At 40.3% G+C, this 15,442-nt stretch overlaps 1 protein-coding gene across 19 annotated transcripts in view; it reads right to left on the bottom strand.

The window, feature by feature from the left end:
• ARPP21 (cAMP regulated phosphoprotein 21) overlaps positions 1-15,442 on the bottom strand; it is a 186,661-nt gene that overhangs the window by 113,583 nt on the left and 57,636 nt on the right. The gene's annotated exons all lie outside the window — the stretch shown is intronic.

Genomic DNA, 15,442 nt, shown 5'->3' with positions numbered 1-15,442 from the left:
TTATAGAATCAAGCTTCCTTCACCGAAAATAGCATGACACCAATTTAGGAAAAAAACAGAAATGATAACCATGGCAGAAACCAGACACCTGGTTCCTTTTAATGATCGTACTGGAAGCAACAGTGAAGGAGAACTCGACACTTATAAGGGTGTTGTCTCCCATCTATGATACTTGGACTGCACTATTTGAAGCTGGTGACACGAGGGTGCCACGATTAAAAGTTTTCAAACTTATCAGAAGTAGAAAAGCTGAAAATTTCCTGCCTACACAACTGCCCTGATTCAGACTGTTATACTTATGTTCTTCTCATCAGTGACTGCCTGGTTCTTGGCTACCTCATCTCCTAGCAAAATATCGCATCTCTCATGTGCTGGTCAGGATCCGAGTGTGATGTGAACACAACTGTTCTGAAGGCTGTTCTGTTGTATAGTCATTTTTCATATTTGGACATCCTAAGAAATAAAGTAACTGACATTTCAGTACACTGTAAATACTTAAACAGGACCTGCTTGCTTGCAGGATAAACAGAGCTGAGATTAACACCAATACTGGGCAGCAAGTAGGCTATACAAAACTTAAATCATTATTTCAGACTGACAACATCTGAAGCCAGAAAAGCAATTGAAAGAAAACACAAAACAAAACAAGTTACAGAGGTGTCCTTATTCCTGTAACTGTCAAAAAAAATCACTTGACTACATTGTTTAGGTCCATCAGTATTGTAGTAAAGGTACTGATTTGAACATATAAAGTCATTGGTAATGAATGTGGTTTACCTTCAGAAAAAACAAAAGCTACAAATGTGCCTGCCTCCCATGCTGTTCTGCTGCATCAATCCCTGCTGCTCTTTCCCTATCTGTCTCCCACTTATGGTTGTTCAGTGCAAAGGATCCTTTTCCTCAACGCATGGGACTGAAAAAGGAAGAGTTTAATAAACTTCTGATGCTGTCTGCAAACTCTAGGCAGAACTGCAAAATACAACTCTTACAGATACTCAATTAGGGAGGCCAGAACCAGCCTTCTAAAACAATTTAGAAGACTTCCCTCCTCCTCAGAGGACTTCTCTGCAAAAACTACTGAAGGGTAAAGTCTCAGGCTGAGCAGAGATAATTAAGGAGGCAGTTTTCATATTTTTGGTGGAAATCACTGCAGGTATTACAACAACTGACTGGCTACTGGAGGACCAAGAACTTGGCTGTCCAAATCTCACTCATGTGGGCTGCAAACCACTGGTAATCTAGCATGTATAACTGTCCTAAAAGTCCTCCTCAAGAAGCTATTCCTTCCTCCCCCTCATTACCAAATGCCTTACTATTATCCTCTGTACTGTAAGGTCTCTCAAACCTTTAACTTTTGGATATTCATTTTACTTGGGTTGCCAAGAGTTTAAATGCAATAAAAGAAAATTTCTTCAATGTCAGTGGAATTTTCTCAGTATGTGAACATTTAATACCTTGTAACAATTGATTCAAATATCAGACTGCATCAACTCCTGACCACAGCAGAATCAGCAGCACCGCAATTGAACTACGTTGTGATTGGCAATGCTTCTGCTCTAGCTTACACACCATAATCACGTACAGCTTCTGGCTGCAGTCCTACCCATGTACCAGGGGCCTCCAGATCAGCTTACCTCTTTCTGTACTGAAAATACTCTGCTTTCTTCTACAGAACTCAAAGCTCTTCTCATTTATGCCCAAATGTCCAGCGGCTTGCATGAGCAACCTGACAAAACTGTGGATACAACCTAACTAAAAACACAGCAAAGCATTTAAATGAATTTTTCGAATTCTCTAGAAGTTAACCGCATAATTTTCCTTGACAATCACTTCTTCACTTTTAAAATCTCTCATGAAGGAGGCTCGTTGACTTAATGTGTAAAGTATTTTTATCAATTCAGGTATGTGAACCCATATTTCACAACAACTTCACACACCTAGCTGGAATCTCTGGCAACTCATACAAGGGTGGGGGGTGGGGAGAACAAAGGGTAAAAAAGAACGGAATTACATTCTGATATATGTTCTGAGGTCTGAAGGGGTAATTTAAGTACGTTAAATTAATTTCTGTTTCAGGAGACACAACATAAAACTTATTTCAACAGTCTTTAATTCCTCTGCCAAACATTTCTTTGAGAATGTTCCAAACTCACAGTAACCTCCCAGGAGAATATGTCAGGTTGGAGCTTTCTTGCATTGTTTCTGGGTTTGCTCCTATACTATGGATTATTGGTTCCAGATGTGAGTCAGGGATAGTAAAAAGCTTTACAACTACTACATTTGTTTTCTTGGTACTTTCAGCTCCTACAGAACCCCCTGAAGGAATCAACTTGCTTATCACCAATGGACCTGCTCTTGGGAAACTTCTGTTCTTGAAGAAGACTGATCCCAAAGATGTACCATCCCAAAGATGTACCGTAAGACTTACAGATCTTACTGCCCCAAAATGCTTCCTTGGAAGACTTCATTCACTTCTGTAGCGCCTGAGTTTGGTGAACGTTTCTGTGATTCTCTGTGAGTCTTTGGCAGACTGTCTTTAGGAGACATAGGAAAGAACCCAAACGGGATCTTTTTTGATACTAGAAAGACGAAACTTTTTTTTCCAATCATCATATTGTACACGTATATCATTGGCTTGTACATGTAATTTGTAAGAACCAAAGAGACCATTAGTTCACTAGGTTAAATTTAACCTAACCATTTTTATTGCTACCTGGGTTTCACTTTACTGCTCATGTCCACAGTGAAGGCAAAAATTTAATTGCAGTCTATGGCATGTGTGTGGAAAAAAAAAAAAACAACTGGGCATGAGTAAAAGTAGACAGTGCTATCACTGACAATGACAGCAGAGGTATCTGTATTTATAGGGTTCCAGGGAAGCCAGTGTCAGTTGAGTGTCATGCTGCTGGGGACAAATGGGTAGTGACACCCTGTAACCACTGACACACTCTCAGAATTAACACCACAACATTTGCCACTGCTTTAGCATACCATACCCAAGTTTTCTGCAATATTAAGTCCTAAAGCAACACTGCATGAAGACTAAGAAGTGACATACACGAAAAATATTTTGAGTTTCTGACTCACTCTCCAAAGTTATTGAGTTCAATGTCCTGCTTGCTCCTGCAGTGGGTAAACGTTCTCACTGAACAATTGGACAACCAACAGTCCGTACCTCAATCTATGCTACACCATAATAAGAAAGCACTACCTTCTGGCTCATCCAGCTGATATAAAAGGTTTTCATCTGACCTTCCAAAGGACTGCCTAATGCTAAATATATTAATGTTTTACTACTGCCCCAGGCTTGTTTTACTACCAAATCAGGACTTGGTGCCACTAGCCATCTGTTTGATGCAAGATTTACAATGCGTTACACATTTTCAACCATATAGGAACTGTTACAAAACCGAACAAAGGGCTTTGCACCTAGGAAAAGGAGGCAGCAGGGCGCTGGCTGACCGACAGGTCATCTCGGGATATCAGAAAAATCATCAAATTTAAAGGAATTCAGAAAACCTGGATGCTACTAAAAAGAAAGGAAGGACTGGCTGAAGCAGGTGGGACACTGTACAATTTCCAGTCGTAAGAGAAAATGTGGAGAACAGGAAAGGCTGCAGAGCAGCTGGAAAAGAGACGACTCCTGTTTCAAATTAAATTCTTCTTCCATGTAAGAAGGAGATGGGAAAAGCAATTAGAACACTTGTACATGGTTGGTACTGGTCTCTGGATAAGCAGGAAAAAAGAGGGGATACAAACAAGCATCAAGAGGGGATGGTGGGAACAAATAACCAAAATGAACCAACAGCACTACTTAAAATCTTTTAAAAAAACAACACACAAATGAAAAAATAATAAAAAAAAAACAACAACCCATAACCCACTGTAAAACAGTGAAGCTGTGGTGCACAGAGGTCAGTGAAGCTTTAAGGCTAAAGTTGGGCTTCATACACATACAGAGCCCAGCAAGCCAGATAACATTAAATAAGTTGCCTCCATGTCAATCGGTAAGAAAACTTTGTTGAGTGAGAAATGACAGACCCTAAATCAGAGTCTCAAGATAGAAATTACAAAACCAGAAAAGGCAATTAAATTCTTGTGTGTACTTGCACTATCACATATTTCCATGACACACGTTGAAAAGATGCTTGGAAAAAATATTTATACTCTAGTAATAGAATGCATAAATAAGCAAAGGACACATTTTAACTTTTGCAATTACTTTAGAAGCACACATTTGTAGGGAAAACTACTATTTTTAAAACATTATCTGGAACAGAATTAAATATATTTTTAAATATTTAAAGGGAGATGATTGTATAAAGTCATCTGAATACAAAGCAAAGATAAAGGCACATAGGAGGGGAGGAGGGGAATTCAGAGATGAATATAACGAACCAGGTAGTATCTACATGGCAACCTTACCAAAAGCTTCCCCATCAAAATTTTTTGCCTATTGAATCTTGTTCTGGAAAGTAAAAATCTACATACTTAAGTGAAAGCCGTGTGCAACGTTTGACATTTGGATGTGGTTTTTTTTCCTGTGAATAAGTACACAGAAAGTGTAGTACCTTCCAGTGAGGACACTGGGTTACACAGAGATTAAGTGACCAATGAAGGTCCACTCTCCAGTGCCGCCTTTACACTCAAAAATGTCTATGCTGGGATGTGAATGCACAACTGAATATGAGCCACCAATGAAACTGTAAGTAAACTGAAAAGTATTTTATGACTACGCATTAAGATATAAAACACATAACAAGAAACCTAGGAATTCAGCAGAAAAAGCCTCATGTGCTTCTTTTGCTTCCCCTTTTGAAGCACGGTACAAGTAATGGTAGCAATTAACTCATTAACTCTACAAGATAGGAGGCAAGAAAGTGAAAGACCAATAAAAATGCATTTATTCATGCAAAATACTATCTACAAGATTCATTTCATTATAAATCTAATAAGACTGAAATAACACAAGCAGTTTATAATTACAGTTCAGATTTATTTCCTGAGAAAGAGAAATGAACTGAGAAAAAGGCATCATGCAAGCCTCTGTTATGATACTGACAACAAATAAGGGGAAAAATGAGATAGTTTTATCAGTATTTAAGTTCGATGTGATGGTATTTCACTTATTTATGACAAGTGCAGTGCTGAGAGAAGACTGTTATTCTCCATGTTTCTTCCATCACCCTGATTGGAAGTGCCTACACTTCTGAAAACAGCTTTCAGATTTCAATTACATAGGAGGACTGTTTCTCTGGGGCATCCTGAAGAGGTCTGAGTACTTCAGCTGTCCACCTTACTATGGGATGCTGTACAGCATCATCACAAACCACACAGGGCAATCGGTAAGGGCAATAAGGGCAATCAGTACAATTTCAGTTCAAGTCTGCTTTCATTACCTGAGTTAGAAATAACTGCCAGTACTTTCCCTACTATCCCTACTGGGAAAATTCATTAATACTATGGGTTTTATCCTCACTGCCTACCACACAGTACAAACACCTACAAAATGTGTATACTTCTTTCCATTGTGCTGCACAAATGATCCTGGAATTGCATTTGTTGTTTGAAAGCAATTGCTATTGTTTTCTTCCTCTACTCACACCCTCCACAAATCCTTGTTAAGAAAATTTCACGCTGATCAGAGATAGCTGGTTGCCTCTTTTCCTTCCCTGGAGACATCCACACTTCTGTAGAACTGTGTGTGAGGAAGGGCAATTCGGAGCAGGAGAGTCAGGAGAAAAAAATACAAAACAAAAATAAAAACTGAGTAAGCATTTCTATTGCTGGGATATCTTTCTCCAAATTACTGGCTCAAGGTAGACCATTCCCCTCTTGAAACTGTTTCGTATTCATGGATCGGGCTCCACTTTAAGCAAAAACACATTTCTGGGCAAGTTTTCTTTCTTTGTTTCTGTGTCACATATACATACATGTGATGAACAGCTTGCCAACCAACACCTGGAGAAAGCCTCCAAGGTACTTCATTCCTCCTTTTCTGCTAGTGATTTGGGGAATGTATCTTCTGAGTGGAATAACTGGCCAATTTATGAAAGGTCTGCTTTTACTTCTTGAATTCAATCGTGCATTTTATGACTAAATCTTCCATAGGGCAAAGCAGAACGGGTCTCTACTGTCCTATTATTCCCTGGTGCTTTGTAGCTCGGCATCAATGGAGGAAGCACTCCTAGACAGCTATGACCTTATTCACAGTAGCAGCATTAGCCCAGTGGCACTAAGCTGCCTCGCATATTGCCAGCAATCTTCTCAACAGTTTTCATTCAGGAGACATTAACAACTAAAAGAGTAGGTATAATGACTAAATAACGCATCTGCAATCATTTGGGTGGGCTGAAGTACACAAAACAGCTTCCTTTATCATGTAACAGGCTCACCTGCTCCAATTTCCAAATTTTGCACAAAGCTGAAAACAAGTGTTTTGCCTGTCTTTCCTCCATATGCAACCTGCTTCTTTTCTGTCAATAACCCACTTCTACATATCTCTCTGGAAAGGCAATTTAGCAGCAGCCTGTTAATCCAGTCATTTGGGAAACATCCTGAACTTAATTTTGCTCAAAAATATAAATGTTGCACTTTTAACCTAAGAGACTACAGAGTATGTGGATGCACATTTTGGAAGGATCTTAAAAGCTGTACCTGCTCCCTCCTGCACAAATGGACTTAAAAACTGCATGTCTGTCTGATCTGTAGCAACAAGGTTACACAGATTAGTATTTGCACACCTTTATTTGCAAGGATTACAACTAGAGAATTAACTGAAGTGAGAGCTTTTCTTCAGCCAGCTTAAACGTAGGCTGCGTGAATCGCTGTGTTCCAAGTCCCTTGTGCAATTAGAGAGATTTATAAATGTGCCTTAAAAACATCAGATTATCTCCTTAGCAAACAACTAAAGACAAGAGTTCAGCTGTGAGTCAGTACGCTGGCACCGTTATTTATGGAATAAAATACTCCTTAGCATGACATCCCACTAGAACACGGAAGGTCTCCACATCACAGAATGTAGGGTTTGACTGGTGAAGAAACTCTTCAATTCGGTGGTGCTTACTGGGATGACTGAAATGACTGGCCATCAATCTGAAGATCAGCCCACAGAAGAAGACTGGTTCCGAACTACCATGCATCATCTTTACACGTTACCACCATCATCCTTCATTACAGTTTGGAATACTCGGAATGTCCCCTTCAAAATAAACTGACAGTACAGTGGGCAATAAGTGAGCTAGGCACGAACGGCAATCACATTACTGAAAATAACTGAATTAAATCAGTAATTGGCAACTGAACATGGGCGTTTCTCCTGATTTATCTCAGCAATGAAGAGAGCTTAAAAACGAGAAACAAAACATAGAAGAAAAAGACTAGATTTCCAGGGAAAAAAAATATATATATATTTTCATTTGCTGATAGCAAACTTATTGCTTTAATTCATCCGCCTTTACGAGGCGATTCTATAAATGCATTTCACAAAAAATTGTTTAGGTATTCAGTACAGGTCCTCAAATCTAGACAGATACATTTCACTCTATCTTTACAGTCAGTCTCCTGCTTTCAAACATGATCCATGGCTACAACATGAAACCTTCAGGTTTCGGTGCAGTGCACAAGCTTATCCAACAAGCGTACAGGTGAAATACAAAATAAAACTCCATCTACACTCATTTCTTCATCGCATAATCCACTAATACGTTAAACTGTATGCAGTGCAATGCGCTCAGTGCTGAGCTAGCTGCTGGATCTCCTGCTCACATCATAGGCAGCAGCCCACCTGAAAGGTCAGAGCCAATGTGTGATAAGTCTGCCAACAAACACAGTCAAAAGCTTTGTTTTGTGGCATTTTCATTATGTTTTACTTTCTGAGCAAGTGAACAACATGAAATTTATTGAGAATGTTAACAATAACATTAAAAAAAAATAATCTATATGAACAGATGGAGTGTTCAGGACACAACGTTTTCCAGCAGCGAACACACACAGTTCTACAGAGCTATTGAATTTGCTCCCCAAAAGGGCCCTACATATATTAATTGGAGTTCACACAGGAAGAGGTTCAAGAGAATGATGTTTTCCAGATCCCACCACAAAATCTCATTTTACAGATGGAATCAGAACTCGTTTGGTGCTCTCTCCTTAGGAGATACCAGAATGAAGTTCAAAAGACCAAGGAACTGGCATACCTTGAATAATGATGACACTGCTTTATAGAGCAAGTCAGAGTATAAAGTGGCAAATATCTATGCAATTAAGTTACCTGAAAAAGCATGCAACTATAATGGATAAATCAAAGTTTTCAGTCATTTCAAACACAGCTATGCAATTGATATGGACAGGCAAGAAGCAAAAGCTAAGAAACATAAGCAAATGCTACAAAATAAGAAAAGCCAGGGCAGTTTTACAAAGGAAAGGTCACAAGGGGCACAGCTCACATAATGAAAGCCCAGGAGGAAGAATGCTCAGAGGACGGAAGAAGCAGAACAGAGATAGTTGTGTCATGCATGGAAGGGATCAGGCAAAAGGCAGAGACATAAATGCTAGCATCTGTTTGAAATAGGTACATGAAGAAACAGACCGAGAAAAGAGTTTCTGTCAAGATAGTAGTGACCTCCTTCCCTTCCAGTAACCTTTAAGTCAGGCCTCTGGACTGGTTTGAATGAAGATGCCACCTCTGTGCATTACACTCAAGGATGCAGAAAGATACATAATGTCAGTGTGCTTTACTCCCCACTTTGCTACTGCCAGAAGAACTTAACATTAGATTTCCTCCATCCCTCTGGATTTTTTTTCCTCCTCCTCAACTGTGTTTGTAAGGTTGACTGCCTGAAATCTCTGTTTTGCAGTACTAAAATAGCACCTCAAGTTACTGGCCCAGTCACGAACATGCTTAGGTCAAAACCAGAAGCCTGGACTTCCTTTTATTGAAGTCACCTGTCTGACAGTATTTAGACACGCTGCTTGCACACGCAGCTGATGTTCTGAGAACACGTGGTGTTACACCAGCACACGCTGCCCCATTCCAACTACTGTACCTAGGGAGTAAAGCCTACGTCGCAGGGAACATCCATCTGCACAGCAGAAGGACCTGGGTTACTGGTGCTCTCCCTTCAATGTGAATCCAGCAAGCACATTCCTGTACTGCACCACTTGTTCCTAAAACCGAGTACGACTTGAATGGCTTGGTCTGTTGTGATTTTCCAGGAAGCCAAACAATCGGGTGTTACTGCAGTTCCTCTCAAAGGACTGAAGCAATCAGAACTGATTTCATTTTCCACATTTGGAAATTGCGCTATTTAATCAGTACAACGTTTTATTGTAGTGCCACTGATATTTCCCTGTCTTCTTGTCTCAATGAAGCAGTTTTATTACACGAGGATGCAGAGTGCCTGACCACGTTAATAAAGACGAGACCTGAAATATATGTTTCTGAACAAACACAAACAAAAACAGACGTCAAAGAAATCTACATTTTGACTTTCATCATCTGGACACTGAACGTAGCTGCAATACAGAAAAGAGTTAGCAGCAATCCTTTGAACGTACAGCTCTCTAAGAAGTCATCTGCGGAGGAAAAATTATAATTAGCCTTAGAGAATACAAATTACATTCACCGTTCTCCTTCGTGAAGGAAAAAAAAAAAAAAAACAAAAAAAAAACCCTCAGGAATAACAAAAACATCAAAGCTGGCTTTGAGAGAGGTAGGCGCGTGCCGCATCTTCCTCCGCATTGCGGAACCGATCCCGGCGAAGGAGCGGCTGGACGTGGTGCCTGCGGGAACCGCAGCCCCGTGCCTACGGCTGTGCGGCCACTGGGAGCAAAACCGCACGCAGCCGAAGCGCTGCGTCACCCTTGGCATCTTGTAGTCTTGGTCTTTCCTACCAAGCTTCCTGCCATTAACGCTGAGCCCTCTGCGGAAAGGTGAGAAATTTATGTAGTCATGGGGCCTTTCTGCTATTTCGGTAAATACCTCGCTAATTTATGAGGCTGCTGGCATGTGGAGGCAAGTGCTATTAACGACTCAAGCCGATTTCTTTTCAGGGAGGCGTCAGCTCCACAGCAGACATCCACTGACCCCGCACACCTCCCAGTGCTGCTGGGCTGCACGGCCTCAAGCACCCACACAAGGCCAGGCCATGCCGCTGTGCGGCTGCCCTCTGCCTCCTCCTCAGCAATGATGCTGAGATCTTCCCTTCTCCTCTGCAAGGTGGCAGACAGGAGCAATTCAGCAGCAGAATTCAAAAGCCACAGGCTATGTACGGTTCCTGTAATCTCAGATTTGAAGAGATGAAATGGGAATGCAGACGAGTGCCCACTGTGTCCTGACGCTCCAAGCAAAGGCAGGGATCACAACACATGCATAAGAAAATATTTATATTTTAAATCAGAAAACAACTCATACTGAGAAGAGTCTACATGTGCGTCCATGTATTTTTTCTCTCCGGGTAATCCAAATTTCAGTTACTCAATCTTCAGGGAGTAATATCTCCTAACAATCCTCCTTCCCTTCGCTGTCCTTCTATCCCTGATGCCCCACTGCCCACTCTCTTACCCCATACAGCAGTGCTCTGCCCACCCGCCAGCCGCAACACTCCCTCAAGTTCAGCCTCCAACTCCAAGATGGTTACTTCAAGAAGAGGGTCATTCAAGGACTTCTTTCCCATTCTGCCATTTTCATCACTGCACAGGTTAAATAAATCAAAGCGGCATTATCCATCAGTAATAATTCATTGTCTTTTCAGTATCTAGCAGGATTCTCGCACTGCTTGCCACAGCTCTGGTCACCAGAGACCACCCCACTTTCCTGTTTACGTGCTACACTGTAATGGAAAAGCACATTCAGATACACAAGGCTGGTAAATACAGCACACTTTCCAATTTAGTTAAACTTATTATGTACGAATTTAAGCTCCCCCGAAGTCATACCTGAGTCAGAAACGGTTATCATTTTCCTCGTGTTAGCATGCATTACAAAATAAGGCACTTAGAGATGCCCTAAGTCGCTCATTATGCTTTCTTTTCAGATCTGTGCCCATGATTTTCCTTTTTATTCAGCAGAAGAAAGCTCTGAATTTTCCTTAAGAGAACAAAAGCCAAAAGCATGAAAGTCAGACCTCCTCACTTCCGATTTCACGGCTTATAAAGAACACAAATTATAAAGCTATCAGACATTTCCCGGGCTTCCATTAAAATCTGCAGTGAGCCTTTAGAGTGGACCAATTTATTTGATGTGTTTCTCCTAAAGCTTTTATGACATCATAAACATTTCTGACTCCACGACAAATACTTTATAATACATTAAGCAAACTCGTTCAAATGATTCTAACTGTTACGCCTATGGCAACGTAGTCAGAAATGGAATATTCACTTGCAAACAGACAGACCTTAAAGTTTAGTTTCAACCACTGCGATTTATTGGTGACTTTTGTGCAACTGAAGGCAAACGCTTTCATGTTAAGTCCAATGGCACAGACACCCAAAAAGCAGGGAGCAGGCACATTCTCCAGAAGCGCATTGTGTTGTACCTATCTCACAGGGCAGCATCCACACTGCAGGCTGCTTCCAGTAGAACATCCCACTAACTGTCATGAAGCGTTAAACGACACAACAATCTCACTGTATATATAACGTGCTTCCAATCGCTGCAGTTTATCTACATGAGCTTCGTTCAATCGAAAAGCCTCGCCATCCCTCTCTGTTCAGGAAGAAATTGTGGTAACTTTCTTCACAGTAAATAAAGCACTACACCATAAGGAGCTCTGCAAGCCACCAAAAGCGAGGTGCTGGGACTCCCTGCAAAGAACAGCACCATTCATTCAAGGACATGAGGAAAGTTTACAAAATGCTGCATGTACTGGAGACATCGTGAGATTTCAGCTCATGAGGCAATAAAAATAAAAACACTGCTCTAGGATTAATTAATGACAAAATTATTAGCTGTTCAGGAATGTTTCTGATGACAAAATTCAAGTCTTAGAATATAAAAGTGGCTCAGATGACTTTATGAAGCCAGTAAAAATCACTGCTGTGCAGCCATAAAAATTGGAGTGAAACAGAAGCCTGAGAGCAGTCAATCAGTATGTATTTATGTTTAACTGTAGACTCCAAACAAAAGGCAAAAAGACTTGAGAAATAAAAACAGTAAGGAGTAATAAAAGCAGCAGGGAAAGAAGCTCTGTTTTTCTTATTGTTGATTATTTCTGAACACCCTCCTGCTGTCCATTTAAGCCTTCTTTTGACTTAGAGCTTTAAGGCACCTGATTTAGGAGGAAGCAGCTTGCTCAGTTGGAAGATGTTCCCACAATTCTACAATTTTAAGCACAGGCAGTGTATAAACAGCTCATATATAAATCATAGCATTGCCTGGGACTAAATGAGAAATAAATTCAAAAGCATTAAAATGCAAGAACAATTTACATAGGGCTTTCCTTTCTCCTTTTCTTTACTCCTCTTGTTAACTGTGGCTCCTGGCCTAAAAAGATCCAACAACAAGCCTCAGATCTGGAGAAACAAGCATAAGGGTGTCCCAGCTTCTCAGTGGGTAACATTTTCTTCCATCTTTAAAGATGCACTTCTCACCTTACATACTTCAACATATGTTATGCGAACAAGTTGGCTCTGAGAAAAGTCTTCCAGTTACTGCCTCCATATAATACCAGCGACCTGAAAACATCCTAAATCCTCTGCTGCTTCAGAAAGTCATTGGATATCCAAACCATAAATTTCAAATTCCCAGCTGTCACTGCCTAACTATGCCTTCTGCATTTCAGCTAAGTCATACTGTATGACATTATCACTCTCTCACACTTCATAGCTTCTCCAGCATTAACAGAAAAACCCACAGCTAGCGTGTCTGGAATGTTTCACCTTTACCACACCGCCAATTAAATCTACACAACTCTTACGAACTCACTTTTGTAAAATAGGTTATTCGGTTTACTCCTCATTTTTCTGTATTTCTCACCATGTTTAGGACACTTATTTTCTTCAGCAAAAGGGAATTTCGGTGTAAGAAAAAGGAAAGCCACATTTTCATATACTGGCTTATAACTTAGGAATCCAGAACGGTGTAGCATGGCTTAAGAATCTCACCACAAATTAAAAATAATATATTTTAATGAAAGGACGCTTTTTCAGCAACTCCCTTCTTCAAGGGACCTTAAAAGAAATGTACTGGTAACAGATTACCTGAAATCACAACAGTGAGAAAGAAAGTAGCAGCACTGCAATGCTGCTAACAGGTGGAAGCGGGCAAATGCGGCAGGACATTACAGAAGTCCTTTCTTTCTCCTGAAAGTGACAGTAGGAACTCCAATACCCTTCCCCACAAATGAATGTAATACATAACTTTGAATTACACGTGCCACGAACTATTTAATTAGACTATTCGTGCATTCTTACAAATTAAGATAAGCTGAAAAGAAAAAACCTAAGAGACCTCTACACATTGACAGTCTTCCTAAATTGAGTTCTTTGCAATGCATCATCAAGTTCATGTACTGCATAAGTATCACATGCGATAACGTGGAGCCTCAAAAACGGTAATTAAACTCAGAAATGCAAGGAAACAATGAGTGCTTCAGCCCTGAAGACCTGCAACTTAGTGGTTTGGACCTTCGCTGATAAAAAACTTACTTGGCACGAATCCCTCACAGATGTTATTCACCAAGAAAGAAGTCTTAATTAAAAAGTTGGCTTTTTAATGCTTCTTTAAAATCACTTTCCTAATGAATTGCGTGCGCACACTGCCATAGTCAACAATAGCCACTGTGGGCTGTGTACGGTGAGGTTAATGTCTTCTTAACTAAGAACCCAAGAAAAATGTATCTTGTCCATTAGCAGCGACCAGCATGCCCATCTGAAATTATAGGTGCCTTCACCAATTCGAAAAGAAAACATGAACAAGCAGGAGACATTCCTTTCTCTTGTCCTAAAGGTATTCTTTTATCATTCAATTACACCAAAATGTAATATTTGTAAAAATTATAAACATAAGCATTTTAAGTTATTGACACGTTTTCAGAAGTTACCATTTCACATATAAGGTGGAAAAATTATAAAACAGAAGCAGCAATTAGATGGGGCGTCTTATTCTCCAGGGATGACTGGCATACGACTGGGGACTGGAAAAGGTCTTGTTTACAGGCTCTGTCAAAAACGAGATGTGTGACCTGACACGGTTTGCATAATTTCTGCAATTCTAGTTATCCAGCCTTAAAATGGCGAAAATTCAACTTACCTGGATTGCAGTTTGTCACCAAAACAGAACCTGTCCTAGAAACACAAGCTGCCATACAGATACAAAGACATTCACACACAGTACTCTTCCAAATCAAATCCTTCCCACTGCAATGTACGCAGCCTTTGCTGTGTACTCCTCATTACTCGTTTGATGAATGTTTCAATCTTCTAGAAGAAAAAGTGACCCATTTGCATGACTTACTACCTGCTGAGGACATTAATAATAGAACTCCAAATCTAATAAATGAACAAGCAGGGGACAAACGCATTTTGCAAGTTTATTATGCTGCTGTAGTTACATTACTTCTCAACTCGCCAATCTTTAATGGTGTTTCTGAAAATAAGTTACTTAATATGAACAGCATGTCCTTTAAACAATCACGTAGGTTACAAGTTCTCTTTACAACTGAGAGAATAAGCTGAGATGGGAGCACTCAGTGGATCATTTGTGAGCAGACCGTATAAACAAGGGTTTGCCAATCTGCCAAAATCATTTTCCTGCTCTGAAATTAATGCCATCAAAACTGATAATACTACTCAAAGCCCATTATGGATCCTGTACGTTACAAGCAGAGAGACGTATCATCAGCTGGTGTAAATTGACACTGTTCTTAAACCCTATGGAACTACACTGATTCACAGCTGCTAAAGATTTGTCCCTGGGTCTTTCTTTAGCACTGACAAAACCATGAAACCAAACTCTGGATGCACTTCCAAATTTAAAGCTCCCATTGACTGCAGTGAGAGCGATGCACGAAGGAGGAAAGGAAGAGTGTAAGCATGCCATCCTGGATGAGCACACATTTTCCCCCTCCCTCTGTTTATTCTAAGTTTCGTGCTAGTTGTTAAAATTGTAACCTGGGAGGAAGCCAAAAGCACGGTGAGTTTTAAGATTTCTTTGGTTCCTTTGACATACTCACTGAAATAGTCACTGGTAACAGTGATCTGTTAGGGGCTAACTTGTCCTGTTTGCTGCCATCGTGCAAATAACCCCAGTGAAGCCCACAGGAAAACGAGCACCATCAGGAAAACATGATTTGACCCACACTGTTACACCAGTAGGATAAAGTTTCAAAGTGACTGCAGCACTGTTCTTGCATCTCTATGTGATCTACCCTGGCACCTGTGTTAAAACTATGTTTCTTCTATCGTTCTTAAACAGTTTTTCCTCCAAGGATATGATGTAGCGAAC

Source organism: Meleagris gallopavo, chromosome 6, assembly GCF_905368555.1.
Source record: "Meleagris gallopavo chromosome 6, MGAL_WU_HG_1.1, whole genome shotgun sequence".
In the NCBI taxonomy this organism is placed as follows: domain Eukaryota; kingdom Metazoa; phylum Chordata; class Aves; order Galliformes; family Phasianidae; genus Meleagris; species Meleagris gallopavo.
This window is presented reverse-complemented; position numbering and strand designations above follow the sequence as displayed.